Consider the following 17,625-nt stretch of genomic DNA (forward strand, 5'->3'; position numbering starts at 1 on the left):
GCCAGGGATGACATCATGTGTGTTTCTTTTGTTATGTTGGGAATGTGTGCAGCCTGCCTCACCTTAGGTAGACAACCCCTTTGTCTGCACGCTTCAGTCAGCGTCCACTGATCCTCACTCAATGACAAACCCATGTTGGTGAACAGAGGCGTGGTGGGAACCGGAGGCGGGTTTCATAATGTGGAGAAACTCTCTGTGGTTGTCTTGTGAGCCGGCAGCGAGACATCCCGCTCACGACTCCCGATCCCAGTCCTCTTTCACCCCCCCGCTGCTTTGCCAAGTCTGTCTTCCTGTATCTCTCATGTTCATCACAAAAGCAGACCTCCTGCATCCCCCTGTGGTTCGTTTTAATTAGCAAATCAGTGCAAATCCAAGTAGGACAGCTTGTTCCGATCGGAGACTTCATATGTGGAACGTCTTTGCGGTGGAGGAGACGGTGAGCTTTCCTGGCTGCCGTCAAAACATTTTAACATATTGGAAACACGTGAGAAAGGTGATGTTTTCAATGACATAAGATACATGTTTGTTATTGTGCCTTTAACCTTGAAGGGTCAATATAGAACATTCACAGCATTCATATCTCATCAAACAACTAGTTATGGAAAGATGTAATGTCTGCAGAATTAAGTCGCTCTCCCTCTGTGTGTGTTGTTATCAGAGCTTCTACTTGCTTTGTTGACATAGCTGCGCTGACTGGGCACGTGAGCGTGCACGTGATGCCCCACAGTGGTTACAGCTGTTATGTGTATAATTGCCACAATGAAGTGTCTCTCTCAAGTAATCCCCATTAGCTCTATTGGCACCGTTAGCACCGTTAGCGCAGCTACGGGCCACCTGCTCAGGGTGGCCATGTTGAGAGCCATTTAGAGGCAATCGAAATGCTCCCAATTATGTATTAGACGTTTTCTTTGTGCCCTAAAATCTATTATTGTCACTGTAGGAAGTTAATACGTTGAGTGCAGGGCTAGTCACTGACTATTTTACTTGCCTCACTCTTTCCGTCCAGGTTGAAAGGTCAGATATATAATTGACGCAGACAAATCGAGCAGTAAAGCTAGTGTGAGGGATTTAAAGTGCTGGAAATCCATTTATCTTTGTCTCGACCTTCTTTACTTCAGCCAGTGAGGCTTATTGCTAAATTGCGGCAACTTCATCAACATGGAACGTCGCGGCGTTGCTTAGGATTGGCAGGTGTGACCTTTCACCTCAGTGACAAACTGACACATTTATTTAATGATAAGGTGAAGAAACGATAGAGCTAGTATGCACTTATGCAGGTATGCAGCAGTACAGAGTTTAATTCACCATATAGGATGTGTGTTACCAACATAAAATAAAGAATTGCGTAATCCTCATAATAATCCAGTCTGGAGCTACAGTAACGGTAATTTGATTTTCTACTGAAGGATGCCTGTGACCGAGCAGCACAGTAATGTCATTTCCCCTACTGAACCAATCCTGTATGGTAATCTGGGTATTATATTGTGCCCTATCTCTCCGTCAATCTATAATTCCATTACATATCCCTGTACCTTTTCCTTCCAAATAACAGGCAGGGCAGATTTACACAGAGGACTTTTTTAAATCCCTTGTCAAGTGAAATAGACAAAAAAATTATAATAATGCAGGACTGAGCCATCCATGATTACAAATGCCATGTCTCACGTGGGTTCTCAAAAAGAAAAAACGATCTAACTGACTATCTGTCTAGAGTAGAGACATGAGGTGACAGGAAGTTGTCTGCCTTTGCTGGACACTCGAGAGGGATAGAGTCTGAATGTGCAGAGAGCTGATAACAGAAGAAGGGATCCTCCTTCCAGCTTTACTCTGTAGATATCTATAGATAAAAAGCCTGTTTCTGATCAAAGTGGGTGAACTTTATCTTAAGAAGTCATATTTTGAGATTTCTCTGTTCTTGCGAGCCTACTTGTTGGCAGTGGCACATTTGAAACAGCAGCGACTTTGATAGTGATGGTTTTTACAAAGGTTCGCATGTCATTGACCTTTCCTTTGAATCAGCCAACACACTTGTAATCATTACAGCTTCTACTAGCTTCTTTGGATCCTCTGTCTGTCGTTGATGTGTCTGATATGTTTCTGTAATGTGAGCGTGAGTCTTGTGCCGTCATTGAGACAGAAGAAAGCAGTGTATCAGCGATGCATATTTCTGTCTGGGGGAGGCCGCCCGGAGACTCGCTATACGTCTCGCCATTTGAAAGCGATTGTTTGAAACCTGTAATTTTCCCCAAGTGGTTTTCCACTCAGGCAAACTTCAGCCGCTCTGAAACCACCGTCTGTGTTTGTTGGGAAAACAAACACATGGGCTTTGGAATTCAGTGGGAATTATATTTGTTTCAAAGATTCAATAAGCAAAAAACACAACAGATGGAGACTTAATTCATGAGTTAAATGTTACAAAATCACTTTAATTATCTCTTGTTTCAATGCTGCCTATTAGAGGCCAATTAACAAATCATTTATATAGATTCGGCAGCCATTGGTTTGAATTTAAATCCAAAACAAGATTGAAGATGACATTCGATTAAGTAAACGATTATTTTTTATTGAAACCCTTTACTGTCATCGCTAATTATTCTGCTCAATTATTACTACGACTAAAATGCACCATTAGGCTCCATTTAGGGCCATCAGTTGTTGACATTAAACTGCCTAAACGTTCCCTATCAAGTCAAATCAGGTATTTAAACGGTGCGCACAATCACACACAATGTGTCTGTAAAATACTTTACAATAAACCAGACTTTTTTTTAATAAACTCTCCGCATTTCCAGCCCATCTTTTCCTTGTTGTGTAAGTTCTTGTGTTTCTGACACCATGTGAAGGCAACAGCGTTGCTGCGTCACGTTGGAAGAGACCAATCGGATTAAACTGAGTTAAAACACGTAGGGTCCCTCCAATGAGTAGTCGTGGGGGGGGGGTTCAGGATTTAAGTTTTCACATAAAGCCCGGTGCATTCTAACATTACACAGCGTCATGTCAACGTGTCACTATTTAATTCACTATAATATGGAATACAGTGTAATTTATGAGATCGCCATGACTCAGTAGCGTGGTGGCGTGTATCGCCCCGCTCGCGCCCCCCCCTCCTCGCCGCGGTAATGGTCTCGCCCGATCCCTCTCTGTCAGTTTCAAGTTGCGCCTTCTCCTCCGCCGTGTGTGGCTCCTTTTTGCTCTCAGCGAGCATTTTCCCAACTTAAAAAACACAATAATAAGGACCACGGCTGTGGATTTTCACGGACGAGTCGGGCTCCATGGATTCACGCTCGCCGACGCGGAGTGGATTGTAAACCCGGGACGGGGGGGATTCAGAGGTGAGAAGGGGACGTTTTTTTCCCCTCCCGCTCGACCGCTTTCACGGAGAACACGGTGCATTTTTGGTAACGTTACCCCGGGACCCGCGGGCTGCACCTCTGCACGTTTGGGAACGTCACGGTCTGCTGGTTTTAATAGGGCAGCTAACGATTCAACTAAGCGCTGCTATTAAATCTGACATTTATTATTATTATATATATATAAAAAAAAAGATTGCATTGTACATGCAGGTTGCATCACCGGTCTCAGCCTGTTACAGCTCGAACGGGACAGCCTGTGGAATGTGGAGGAGGGTGGCATATTGATCTCTTGTCAGTCAGATTGAATGATCCTCATCTGGGACACGATCATGTACTTTAGAAGCCCCTCCCCCCCCCTGGATGTTTGTTTTTATTTTAATGACAAATACCAGATGAGCTTTACAGAATTGTTGTTGTTATAACACAGTCATAACTGAGCTGGAAAAAAACGTGTACATACTTGATTATACCTGTGTTTTTTCTTTTTGCAACCCTATATGTCACTTTTAACATCATATTTTACAACTTTATGTTGCATAATAGTGTAGAAGAGCATCATGGGTAGTTGCAATGTGTGTGAAGCCACTAAAGTCCTATAGATGAATGTCTATTTGAGGCAATGTGGCAAAGTTTTGTTACTTTTGGTCATTTATGACCTTTTTAAGCGTCTTGTTGCATTATGTCCGAGGCATGGAAGTAGAGACTCTGAGGGATGTGATGGGGAACCTCAGAGTCTCTACTTCCATGCCAACCTATCGATGCATGCTTTTATTTGAGATGTCTCGACTGCACGCCGACTGCAACAACAGTGAGATATTATTCCAGCTGACCCGGATCGGCCCATACATTAACACAGCAGCAACAACAACAGTCAAGTCTGTGGCTTAGTGGAGCCGGGAAGGTCCTGACCTGCAGAGACTCTTATCCTGTCTCAGTTGAGTGATGGAGCATTTGTCTCATTGATCAGCGATATTGACCCACTTGTTGCGATTCATTTTTTATTTTGTTTTTAAAGGCTGGAGCAGCTCCAAGTTGGCCATCTTCTCTGAGGGGCTACCTCTGTTAGGGCTGCATGTGTTACCATAACGCAGAGTTTCCCTCTTAAGGATGTGGAGCAGAGAAGGAGGAGAAGGAGGAGGAGGAGGAGGTTTGCTCGGTTTGCTGACTCAGCACAAGAAAGAACTGGAGAAGGCTAGTTGTTAGCTTAGATGTGAGGGCAGCTTTGTGTCGGTCTGACTTGCAGTTTTGTGTTTAGACTCGTGTCGGATCCTTTTTATGGTTTTGTAAACTATTTGAAAATCAAAATACTTCAGTATTTATTGTCAAAGTCCTTCAGTACCAATAGAATGCATGCAAGAGGCAAAGCAAACATTACACCTTTCCAATAACAATGTCAAACTTAATTTTCAGTATTTCGTCAGGTTGGATGCAGTAGTGCTGATAGAAAAGTGTCTCCTATCGGAGATGTTGCCGTTCTGTTTATTATGAGGCAACTGTGCCTTATTTTAGCTCTATTGGACAACTGTGGGCAATGTTGCAAATTAAGAAGCAATATGATGAACGATCCTGATTTTACAGGAATAAACTTAATGGATATACGAATCCCTCCACTCCTGAGGATTTCTCCTCTAAAAAAAGACAGATGCAGCTCTTTATGCTGACATTTATTCATTAATTCTTTCTATCTTTCTGTTCAAACCTGTTATGTCTCCATTTCAGGAGGCAGAACGCCATTAAAATGCTTTTTTTCCTCACGACAAAGTGGACTCTATCCTAAATAGGAAAAGGAATGAGGCTGATTCGTCTTTCAGAGTTTGACTTTTCAAACACATCAGTGCCATCTGCTGCCTCCGTGTAAGGTAGTGAGGGTGTGTAGAGGAAAAAGTGAAGCGGAGTCAGTCTGACCCGCCGCTCAGAGGGAGAGAGTGAGTTCCCGACCCCACACACACACACACACACACCACACATACACACACACACACAACCCTATGAAGCACACATTTGGAAACATGCTGCCAGATGAAAGGACAGAAGGGAAGGAAGTCCTCTGAAGGGCAGCTCCTGCTGTGTCATGAGTGGCTGGACGAACCCCCGACTGTCAGGTTTTTAGCCCGGAGCTCTGTTGCTGGCGTTGACTCATCGGGAGCTCGCTGTTCCCCCCCGCTGCTGTCAAACCAACATGCATATTGTAGTCTGCTGTAAGTCCTTAAAAGGCGTCTGTAACTAGATGCGGACGGCGTGTCGTTAACCGTTTCGGGGTTTGTGTTCTGCAGCACTTTACTGTCAGGAAAGCTGAAGGACAATGACCGTATCCCCCCTTCGAGTGTGTCCTTTTACTGTGTGAGGTCATGTGATGATTAGCGTGTTCCTGAGAGTTGAGTCAGACAGGCATTGTAAAAGCAAACAGACTGGTAGGAGCCATTAAGACACCATTCATATTAGTTGTTTACTGTTGTCAGGAGGAGAACTATGTCGGGCATCATTTCAAGTAAATTCCTATAATCTTGAGGCCCTTTATGGACATGTGACATGTCCTCTTCCACACTGCTACCAATATGTTATTTTAAACTCTGCTTTATGCCGATCAGATTTGGAGGACTTAAGATGAGCATGCAAAGTTGCGATTCTCCTCCTGTCATCGCAGGTCCTGAGTGTATACACACGAGACAATGGGACAAACAACATTGTTTTTATGCCTAGATGACGTTATTTTAAGTGTTGATGGAGCAGCTACAGCGTTAGCGTAGCTGTACTCCGACCGAGCCAGACTCCATTCAGAAAACAAGCATTTTAAAAGTTGTTTGCTCGTCGTCTTGCGGACAGACTGAAGAAATCGTGACTTCTGACTTTTTATAAATCGTCATCATTATGGAGTTACTTCTGCATCCTTTTTATCCCTTTATTGCAATTAAATCCCAGCAACTTTTGGGTTTGTACTGCTGTGGTGGCTCATAGCCACCCCGAGTCCACCTGCTCAGGTGTTTTTTTTTCTCACAGCTCCGGATTAAAGACTTTCTTCTTGTACCTTGCGGGTCAGGAGTAGGTCAGTGTAACAGATGCGTGCCTGAGGCCAGTCAGACTGTACATTTTGCCAGTCTGCTGACCTCTGAACCAGAGCTTGCACCAGCCCTCTGTGTGATGAATGACGCTGTTTGTCTCGCTCGGCTGTAAAACCCATGCGGTAGAAAAACACGCATCATATTGCCGGTGACTCATGAATGGAATTGTGTCCCCGTACGTGATATCTGTCACGTCTCAAATCAGAGCTCCAGTGAAGAGATGCTTATCCAAATTATTGCAGGTTAATGGTCTCATTAAATGGAACTTCCTGTGACTCATGCTTTTATCAAAGGTGCTGCTTTAATGAAGAAATACAACTCATGTTTTCTTCCCCACCACTCTTTTCTCTGGTCCTTACTGTATTTACCACAACAACCTCATACCTAAGAAATGTGGCCATTTCTAAGTTGAGCAATTTCTTAGTTTCAGCATTAAAATCATATCTATGTAACTTTGCAAACGGGAGGCCACTGACAAAGACCTTTGTAACTCAAATATAGCCTCTGGTCATGTGACTTCATGTCATATTTGTCTTGTGTTTACTGTCAGTCATGCTTAGTTGGCGCCTCCAGTCATCTGAACTTAATGTCAGCATTCTAGTCCTCTCAGATGTTTGTTCAACATTTAACTGAGCATCACACCGGCGGAGAAATCCTGACATTCAGGTTTAAAGTCAAAGTGCTGCTCTCCGATGAGCAGATGGCCGCTCGGCCCTCTCTTGCTACTGGTATTACAGAAGCGACATTGATAAATAAACCATGTGTCTGCTGCTCCAGTAGTAAGGACGTAACAGCTTGTCCGTTTGGGCTATCGGGCTTCAGGAAGCATCTAACAGCTGTTCGGCCTATAGCCGCGAAGCGTCCTCTCACGTCGGGGTTCTTTTCACTCCAGTAAACCCTCCGGAGACCACATCGTATTTCACATTCACTCTCGGGTTGAGCGTGGAGGAGCCTTGTTATCTGCCGATCTGGACGGGAGATGAATTCTTCTCTGGCAGGACTGATGGAGAAACAAGCCCACCGAATGTTCTTTCTGTGAGGAAAGTAAACAATCTTCCAGAGTCTTTGTCTCTCCTTGTCTCTCCTTGTTAATTTCTTCATCAGACTGGAGCTGGAGATCTGTCCGTGGGTTCCCAGCGTCGACCACAGCTGCTCTTTCACCCCTTTGACGTCTTATCACTGTAATATTAGCATTGGTAGATAATTGGAGGGCTTTTGTTTGTTCCCCCATGAGGCTCTACCTGCTTCACTATACAGAAACCTGGATCTGTCCAGACCAAAGACTGAATAGAAGAAGTGGATGCAGTCATTGTGATGTCAAACGTTGCTTTGGGGACTAAAGCCCAAGTTATGCTTCCGCGTTGACACAACGCAAGGGGGCTTACGGACCCCCCTTACGTCCAATGCAAGGGCCTGACGTGCACCTCTCAAAAATCCTAGACGCGCGTCGAGGCGACGCAACACCAACGCAGCTGCATTGGCTGTGATTGGTCCGCTAACTACATCCGCTGGAGACACTCATAAACACCACCATTTAAACTTGTAATACTTTTATTGTTTGCACCTTGTCGCTTTTGCACAAAGAAATAAAACACTGAAAAATTGTGGACGTTTAAAGCCGGAAAGTAAACCAATAGGCTATAACGAGGCTAACGACGATATACGCCAAGAGTCTCGGTCGGTCGCGGTAGAGCTGTGCGATATTACGATATATATCGTAGTACGATATAAAAATGTCTACCGTAGGATATAACCCTCTGTCGTTTATATCGTAATTTTAATGTGTAGGCTACTTGTTTAGCACTGTTGCTACACGCATTTCCACTGCATGCGTCTCCGCTGCGTTGCGTCTCCGCCACGCCAGCGGAGCAGATACGTTTCACTTTAGTCTATGGGTCAATCCCCACCAGGTCCGCTGCGCTGCGTGTCCGCTGCCTCTCAGCTCCGGCAGTCCGCAGCTCTCCGCAACAAATACGGACTTCTATTTCTGGCGGATGCCGGACCACGGCGCAGCAATTCAGCACAGGGCAAATAATGCGAAAAAGGAAGTTCGGTACATACTCAACAATAAAACTTTTCAAAATAAAACACTTGTGTTAATAAAACCACTTGACTACGTCAAAAAAAGTCTTGTACTCCTTCCTTGGGAACACTGACCTTTGTATCGCTTGGTTGCTGTGTTTACACATATCTTTAACTGCAGCGCGCGATTACGTATTTATCGCGAACGACGGACTGTGCCGTGGCGGACTCAAACGCATCCTGTGGGGATTGGCGGACGGCGGACCGAAGCCGGATCGGAGACGCACCGCAGCGGAGACGCATGCAGTGGAAATTGGGCGTCGTTAACGTACACTACGGTTGTGATTTAATACGCCGTGTAAAGCACAACTCATATATATATATATATATATATATATATATATATATATATATATATATATATATATATATATATATATATATATATATATATATATATATATATATATATATATATAATTCTAAGAAAAAATACTATATCGGGATATATATCGTTATCGGGATATAAAATTAGCTATATCGGGATATCAAATTTTGTCCATATCGCACAGCACTACTACGCGGAAGCATAACCGAGCCTTAAGGTTTTGTTGCCATGTGGCAGCGAGTCCTGTCAATCACAAGTTAGCCACGCCCTAAAGCATACCCTGCTTTATGGTTTATTTGACTCTAAATGGGACCATGATTTATTAAATGAACATCATGTTGTATTTATGAAGATGGATTGAGACCATAAACCCATGATTACAATGTTTAATGAAGAAATACATCAAGTGCAAACTAAATATTTTTTCGTAGACTTCCATGCAATCGAACTTATTCAATCGCCCCCTTATGGCCAGCAGAGAGAATGCCACCATTAGGCACCTTCACATTGGCTTCACTTTTCAGAAGTGGAGGTTTCCGCCTGTTCCAAATGTTTAAAAAAACCCCACCTGACTCACCAGCTCACCTAATTCCACATTGTACCTTATTGTGTTGGTTTAGCCTGGACATAACCTGAAATGCTTTCTTGACAAACTACATTTTATCTGCCCTAGTATTTCTGTGCAGGCTGCCAGGTGAACACAGTGGTGTTTTCGGCTTCTTTACAGTCCTTTGTGACGATATTTACGATTATGCCGTTAATGAAAATTCACGAAGATCAACTTATTGTGTTATTGTGATTCGTGACATTTATGTTGGCCCTGGTTTCATCAACTAGCCTACACATTGTGTCCTTCCTGGTTTCTGCGACAGCTAAAAGGATCTGCTGCTGTGACTTCGTTCTCACATTGGAATGATTTCATTATGACTCTGCTTTTATGGTGCATCCACTCCACCTCATTCCCAGGTAATCCTCCCCCCCCTTTTGTGTTTGTTTATTCAAACATGACTTTTCATCCAGTGTTTAAATAGAATCTGCCTGACTCAAATACCGCCTGCATCTTGTAATATATGACATGGATTAAAGTGTGAAGGAATCTGTTTTCATGCTTTTTGTGAAGCTGTCAGTATGCTGATTCGTGGGACTGTGCGGGGGTTCAGTTACCTCCCGACTGGATCGGCTCTGCACAGCTTGTACAGGAAGGCCGACCTTCCTCCGGTCCTGGGTGTGCTGAACTATTTAGTGGAGCGAACGCGAGGGAGATGGCTGGGAAGAAAGCCACTCTCACAGAACACATTTAGCTCCTTCACTTTGGGGCACATTTCCAGGCTTTCTTTGTGTGTTTGACTCGTTGATGGGGAAAAAACACATATTATGTGATGTTGTTCCTTAGTTATGCAACTAGAGAGTCGAATGCGGGAGTAGTAATGTAACAGGGTAGTACAAACTCATACCGGGGAGGATATTTGTATACCTGCTCTCCACGGTCCTCACTTTACAGTCAGCCTATTAGGTATCCTGCTCTTCACTCTAGTAATGATTCAGGGAGAGTATAGCCTTGCTCTCGACTGCAACTGGAGCCCTTCGGGTTCGCTCGCTCGCTGCAGCTGCTTGACTTTATTCTGACAGGCTGTCACAAGTTCAGATCCGGGGATGCTGGAGCTTCTGGAGAAAGTCTGCAGGTCTAGATAGGGGTGGTGGCGTCGGCGAGTCATTGTTGATGGAGAGAGTGCTGCCGGTAGCTCGTTCCGCTGATTCCCCACCACCACCACCCCCACCCATCTCAACGATCTCCACACATCCCACAGCTTGTTCCTCCCAGTCGTGCTCACGTGCTGAGATTAGAGACGGCAAGTGTGCATATGACAGGATTATGGCTCGGGCTGGCCGGTGCATGTCCCATCAAGACTTTGCATGGCAGCCGTTGGTTTGGTTGGTCAATCTGGACAGAATGAATCTCCTGAATGTCCAACAAGGAAGGTCCAGGGCCAGAAAATTGAGAGTGTGATGAATTCAGATGCACCGAGAATCGTTTAAAGTTGACACTGAAATGTGTTTTTCCTCAGTTTTAGTTGATTTTTCTTGCTCTTCCACTTTGATTGGTGCTTTTTCTGCTGTTCCTATCTTTTCTGCATGTTGACAACAGTTAACATCGTGTTTTTTTGTGTGTGTCCCACATGTAAATCAATTTCTAAAAAAAACAAAGAGACATATAGTCTCACTGATATCTGTCTCTTTTCAGAGGCCAACCTCCCCTTTACAACCAGTATTCATAGTTTCATAACCACAACTCACCCTCTCAGTTCAGTCAAACATTCACACAATGTCAGTAGCTGGAATATCAGTTCATTTCTCCATGTCTGTCTTTGCTCATTTCCAGCCTGCGCGTTGCGTTCGGCACTGGAATTCTGTCTGTTTGCCGAGCGGCTTGGAAGTTTAACTATTAGCTTTGTAATTAATACGGGAGAGAGGGGAGAGCTCCAGAGTTTTACTGTAGGTTCCCATGACCCGCCAGAATACGAAACATACCATTGGTTGGCTTTTGTCTATTAAACGTGTGATCTAGTTATGGGGCCTTTTTATGAGGTTAGTTTTTATGCCTCGGCCCAGCTGTTTATATTCCCGTCCGTCATCCTTCAACTCTGAACACACAGAGAGAAAGAATCAATTTGACATGTTTGGTTTTCAATGAAAACACTGGAAATTAATATGTGAGATATTGTTGGATTTACCACATGGCCTGATTCTTATCCAGCTTCTGATTTCTCTTCTGTTGAGTCAAACAATGTGTTGAACAGGTCCAGTATAGTCGGAGGCTTCCTCTCACCTGCATGCCTCCATTCCACCGCGGTCATGGCTAAGCCTTGGAGACTAGTGTTGAATGTGTTTGCCTAGCGGTCTCAGATTACACTTCCTAGTTGGCTGGGAATGACTGATCTGAGTATAGGTGTAGCTGCACACATACCTACTACACCAGTGTGAAATATGCAAATAAACAAGGAGATAACCAAATGTTAAAATCCAGGATTTCTTTTAGGAGCAGTGCTATTATCTTCCTCTTGTGGTTCGCTGTGTTTATGTCTGCATACCTGCGGTGCTCCACTCATCTTCTAAAAAGGCATGCAGGTGGGAGAAGTGGCATTCGTGTTGGGATTTTAGAGGCTTCCTTAATGAAATGGCTGCGGCGAGCGCAGGCAGGCAGCTCTGATCGACCACGTTTAACACCCGTAATCAAGCAGTCTGGGCACAGACTCCGACTCCCCCAGAAGCCGTTGCTAATATGAGTTTCAGAAGAGAGAGACACCCTTTGTGGTGAGTAAATATTCCCCCGTGTCGTCTCAGACAGATTTCATGTTAATTCCTTTTTTCATCGGCTGTGCTATTTTGCACTTTTGAGACCAATCCATTTGAAATCCCCTGTCATGGTTGGTAGGGGTCTAATATAGATTAGAGAAATGCACTGGGGCTTAGATTCCCTTTCTTTCTTTCTTTTTTTTTTTTGCACAGAATTATGGACCTTGGGGTTTGAAAAGTGATGCGCTAATGCCTTAAACTTACATTATTTCTAATTGCCAGCAGGGGGCGACTCCTCAGGTTGCAAAAAGAAGTCTGATTGAAGAAAATTATCATTATTCTAACTTGATTTATGACCTAAAGACTCTCAATCGCTAGTTTCAAGTCTTCTGATGTTCATTTAGTAAATTATTAGAATAAAATAGAAGATAAAGCAGGGTATGCTACCCTGCTTTGGGTAGGAATGCTAGTGCGTGGCTAACTTGTGAAGGGGTTTGACAGGAAAGGGAAGATGACACGTGGAACCAGCGATGGAGGATTTAAATCCCAATACACACGTGATGAATTTGACCAAGAACATGATGTTATTTCCAGTGCGTTGAGTATTAACGTGTCCGTCTGTTTAGCGTTTAAGAGATGAGACGTGGAAATCATATGTTCATCGGCTCGGGGGGGGGGGGGGGGGGGGATCTGTTGTCAGTTGTGGGATCTAAAAATGAAGTGTTCCGCCGCACGGTGCCGTCGGACCGTCGGGAGCAGACGTGATTCAAAAGCCAGATGTTCTTCTTACAGAAGCAAGTTCGGGTCGCCGTCAACAAATGTTTGTGTGCTTTGTGAGTCACGTCTGCCGATGTGGAGACACACAACAGTCTGCAGCCCTGCCAGCTAATCCTGTGTGTATGAATAGCAGAAGTGAGCTTAGCGGGTTTGCATAGGGGCATAATGAAGATGCTATTTCTGGACAATAACATATATCAAAGGACGGGACGCGGCCATTCATTCGCCTTGGTGATTTAAGCACCACGTGTATTATCTTTCTGTTGACACCCAGTGATAATGTTTGGTGTGACGAACTGTTATTATTTTAGGTAATTACATTTCTGCTGGGTTTTGATCTGCAGTGGTGTTTATAGACTCGAGTCTGAATAACACCTCTCCGACTCGGCTCGCAGCGTTTGACCTGAGGCTCTGAATTCCCTTGTTCTGTTGAGCAACTTTTTGAAAGGTGAATCAAAGAGTACACTTCAGATGCGTTTAAGTACGTGGGAAAACATCCCAATTTTATGAATGGACTTGTTTTCCTGCATCTTGCTTTCACTTAACTTTTAGTTTTGCACAGCTGTGAACAGAGGACACACACACACACACACTCCTTTGATGAGGAAATGATGAGGGACGTTAAGGTGATGGTTACCTGTCAGGAATAAAGACAATATGGCATTGTCCTAAAGCAAACAGGAAGAAGAAAACGGGCATGAAACAGTGGGATCCAGCTGTTATAACGGCGTCTTTGAACTGGTGGGTGAGGTGTGGTCTGCAGCCGTTATAATGAAGACGTTCACTGTTCAGGGACAAAGATCTCTTTGCATCCTGCTCTCTGCCAAGTCTCCGGATGGATGAAAGGAGGAGACGGGTTCGGAGATAAATCCTCTGCACCAGTCCACCCTGAGCTGGAGACCACGTGCTATTTCTGTGCACACACTGATACAGACCCAGGCTTCCAGTCAGCCCAGTCAGCCCAGTCAGCCAGTGCAGCTACGGCAGTTAAGCAATTTACTTCAGTTGTTTACCTCAAAGTGTCTGTTGTTGTTTTTTTACTGACCATGTCTGCAGTAAGTTGGTCGCATACTAAACTTATATTCTGTTCTCAGTTGTATCAACAGACAAAATTACATGTGTTTGCATGTTCTTGTCTGTGTCTTTAACGCTGGAATTTTTTTTTATCAGATTGAAATAAATCAAAACAATCTAGCAAAAACATCAAAGCAAAATAAACAAGCAGCTAGATGTTTTTTATTTATCTTAATTTACATTATTTTTAATTCCAGCTTTGATATCCTTTTTTATTTGTGGTCCGTTCAGTAGTGACAACGTTCAGAGTGTGTAAAAGCAGTGCTGTGATAATGTGTAGCCTACTGGCCTAATCTCTGGCTCTATTTTTAGATTAGAGGATGATGTAATACACCCTGTAAAAAGCAAAGGCATGCTGTGTGTGTGTGTGTGTGTGTGTGAGTGCATTCCAGGGGTTGGGAGAGGGGTGGGTGCTGTGTGTGTGTGTGTGTAAGACTTTGCATGCATGTGTGTAAATTCTTGTGTCAATTCTGCGAATGCGTGAAATCCTGCAGCTCATCCTGATGTTCAGTGCCTGCTGAGTAGCTTTCATTCATCTTATTTTATTTTCCACTTTTTTTTGTTAGAATTGTCGTGTTTGAGGAAATAGTGTCTTATTTCACAAACCCGTCACCCTTTTCCAACAGAGACACATGGTGCAACGTGTACTGTTGTGTGAGCATATGGGTCTCTGCAGGCTGCTATTATTCAAATTATAGGCCAGCTTTATTGTTGGCATTAAGCGGGGTGAGGGTGTAGCATGTCTGAGCTGCACACACATCTTTTGACATCACACACTGTGTCACAGCATGTCGGTCAGTAGCTGCATTTCCTTCAAAGAGCTCAAATTGTGTTGGATGTTTGCCGCTAGCCTTGGTGTCGTAAAGGTTATGGACGGTATCCCTCTCACACCTCCCGCCCTTACCTTTGATGCGTTGCCATAAACTCTGTGTCCTTAACAGCCGGGAGGGAAAATCACTTCGGTCCCTGCTGTGGACGGGGAAGAGTAGCATCGCCGAAGTGTCTCGCAAAAATGATTATTGTCCCACTGAGACCATCCGCCCAAGTTTCTGTTCTGTTTCGATGCATCTTCTTTTTTATTTTGAGGTGACCCGCCTCACAAAACAAGCCTGAATGCTGATGAATTGTGAGCTTGAAAGCCATCGGCGGGGTCAAAGAGCGGAGGGTAAGAATCCGGCTGTTTCAGACTTGTTTTGTCAGGCTCTTTGGGGTTGATAAGATTACAATTTGCTTGGCTACCGAGAAGCTGACACTAATACAGCGGCCTATTATTGTGTCGGAAATAACCTTGAAACCGCCGTTTCATCCGTTGCTATCTCAGCCCCCCCCAGCACTCGCTGCACACTCAAGAAACTGCAAGCCTGACTGAATCTGGGTCTGCTCTGTAATCAACCGTGGCATCTCGAGTCCTTGTGGAGATGGACGGGCTTCAGATGCCTCAGGACCATTTGAGTGACGTTTATGCATTCGCCATGGCTATTTCCAGTCATTATTATTGACTAGCGAATTAAGGGGCCATTGAGTGAGTCATTTGTAATGACCATCGGCTGTTTTCGATGACACCCAGTGGATCAGAGGATCCCTGTTCTGTTTGTCCGACCGTCAAGAGGGACCGCTGTCAGACGAGCCTTTTGCATATTAGGTATAAAATAATACGACGCATATCCTTAACCAGAGACCACAGCGGCTGCAGGTGCACCTTCCAGGACCTCACAGCTTGTTTCATAGAGGAAATGATGCAGCAGGTTATCTCAATGCTTGTGTTGGATGAGCTCCTTTTCCTGACCAAACCCAGAGCCTGCTGCTGTTTTGACCACAGTGAGGAGTTGGCGGTGTGTGTGTGTGTGTGTGTGTGTGAAAAGGAGGCCAGCCCGACCTCCGTACCTGCCTCCCTTTCATCATGTGTTGCCACTGGGACTTGGACTACATTGGGACTCTGTGAACTAGCTCAGCATCCTGGAAAGTGGAGTACAAAGCTCAAGCTTTTCCAGAGAAATCGGCTGACGGTGTAAAATGTTGGCTTCCTGAGGATTTCAGTCACTGAGTCGTGTCCTCACGTGTTTGGTTGACTGTTGAGCCTCTCTATTGCTGATCTGTTGATGATGGAGTTAACATTAATCTGTACTGTAAACTAAAAAGAGGGGATTTTTGATGAGATCTTAAAGGAATAGTTTGACATTTTTGGGGAAAGCACATTTCTTTCCTGTAATTGTTTTGATGGGGTGAATATAAAGTTTGAACTAGCAGCCAGTTAGCTTAGCTTACTGTAAAGACTGGGAAACAGCTAGCATGACTCAAAATTGGCCTGCCAGCACCTGAAGCTCATACATTAACATGCTACAGTGTTTCCCCCACGTTCACACGCCGCTGCTGAATTTTCTCCGCCGCTGCAATAAAAATCCTTTAAAAAAAAAAAAATAATAATAATAATAATTTTTACGTAGCTCCTTTTAGAAAATGTACAGCGCGTAACGTCAATTGCGCAGCACGCGGCACATCGTCACGTAACCAACATCAAAGAAGAAAAATACACAGCGAGTGTGGCAGTTGTTGGCAGTAGGCTACCCTACACGGTTGCAAAGTTACATTGATTCTAGCAGTAGCGAGTGAAGCGGAAGATCGAAGAAAGAAGGAAAGAGTGAGACAGACAGAGAGAGAGACAGACAGACAGAGAGAGAGAGAGAGAAAGTAAGTTGCTAAAATGTGTCGCTACATGACCACCAGTGTTAAAAACCCTCTGAGCCCAATCATTTTATTGTATCTATAAACCGCAACCTCCGTGCCGTTTTTCCTCTAGTATTGTGTGTGTGTGTGTGTAGGCCTATAGACAAAGTGTCTTATGTAAAAAACAGTTTTGCTTTGGGCATAGCAACCATGTTTAGTGTTTAAGCATTAGGCAAAAATCTGTAAATAAATTGTGCAAATTATATTTGTGTTGTGGCATTTTTTGTTAAATATTACTATACAAAAATATTAAAATCTGTAAATGAAGACACAAAAGGCAAAGTTACAACACCAATAATCCCATCTACAGTAATACACAGGACTGTTTGAATAGGATTTAAGTGCATATTCTCCTCTCAAAGTGCACCAGATTCATGCATTCCAATGTAAAGGGTACAAAAAAATTTCGGCCGGGGGGGCATGACCCCGGACCCCCCTAGAGGGTTTGGGGACCACACCACCGCTGCTGAAAAAAATCCTGCGGGAAACACTGTGCTATATCTTGTTTAAGTCCATATAAAACCTGTAATTCCATGTTTATTAGTGGGTTCAAAAGGTGCCGGTTGGCAGTTCATTTGTTTCTAGTCTTTATATTAAGTGACGCTAACAGTGTCTTAGCTGTAGCTCGATATTATGATATACAACCGTAAACAAGTGTATTTCCCCAAAATATCGAACCAATCATTGAATATTGATGTCCCGAACTCATTTTTAGCTTCCGAGCCGATTCCGATATTTTCATATAGGTTCCGATCTGATCCCGATATTTCCCGATACGGGTTTTCCGATACCGATTTCCGATATGACTTTTTGTGTTAGCAAACAGCATTTCATTTTGTGTACATTAAGAAATAAAAATCTGATCTTTCATTCACTTCCCTTTATTCTGTTAAATAGGACTTTGGTTGTTCAACATGCCAGTACTTAGAAACTA

The 17,625-nt window shown here is 43.9% G+C and overlaps 1 protein-coding gene across 26 annotated transcripts in view; it reads left to right on the forward strand.

Annotated features, from left to right (window-relative positions):
- Window positions 1–17,625, forward strand: part of mical3a (microtubule associated monooxygenase, calponin and LIM domain containing 3a) — a 75,168-nt gene that overhangs the window by 15,826 nt on the left and 41,717 nt on the right. The window contains exon 1 of one of the 26 annotated variants that reach the window (XM_084016625.1): window positions 3,193–3,332. The exons of the other annotated variants lie outside the window; for them this stretch is intronic. The gene's annotated coding sequence lies outside the window, so the exon portion shown is untranslated. Of the gene's footprint in view, window positions 1–3,192; window positions 3,333–17,625 lie in introns of those variants that run through there. 26 annotated transcript variants of the gene reach the window in all.

This window comes from Eutrigla gurnardus (assembly GCF_963514095.1).
Source record: "Eutrigla gurnardus genome assembly, chromosome: 9".
Lineage (NCBI taxonomy): Eukaryota > Metazoa > Chordata > Actinopteri > Perciformes > Triglidae > Eutrigla > Eutrigla gurnardus.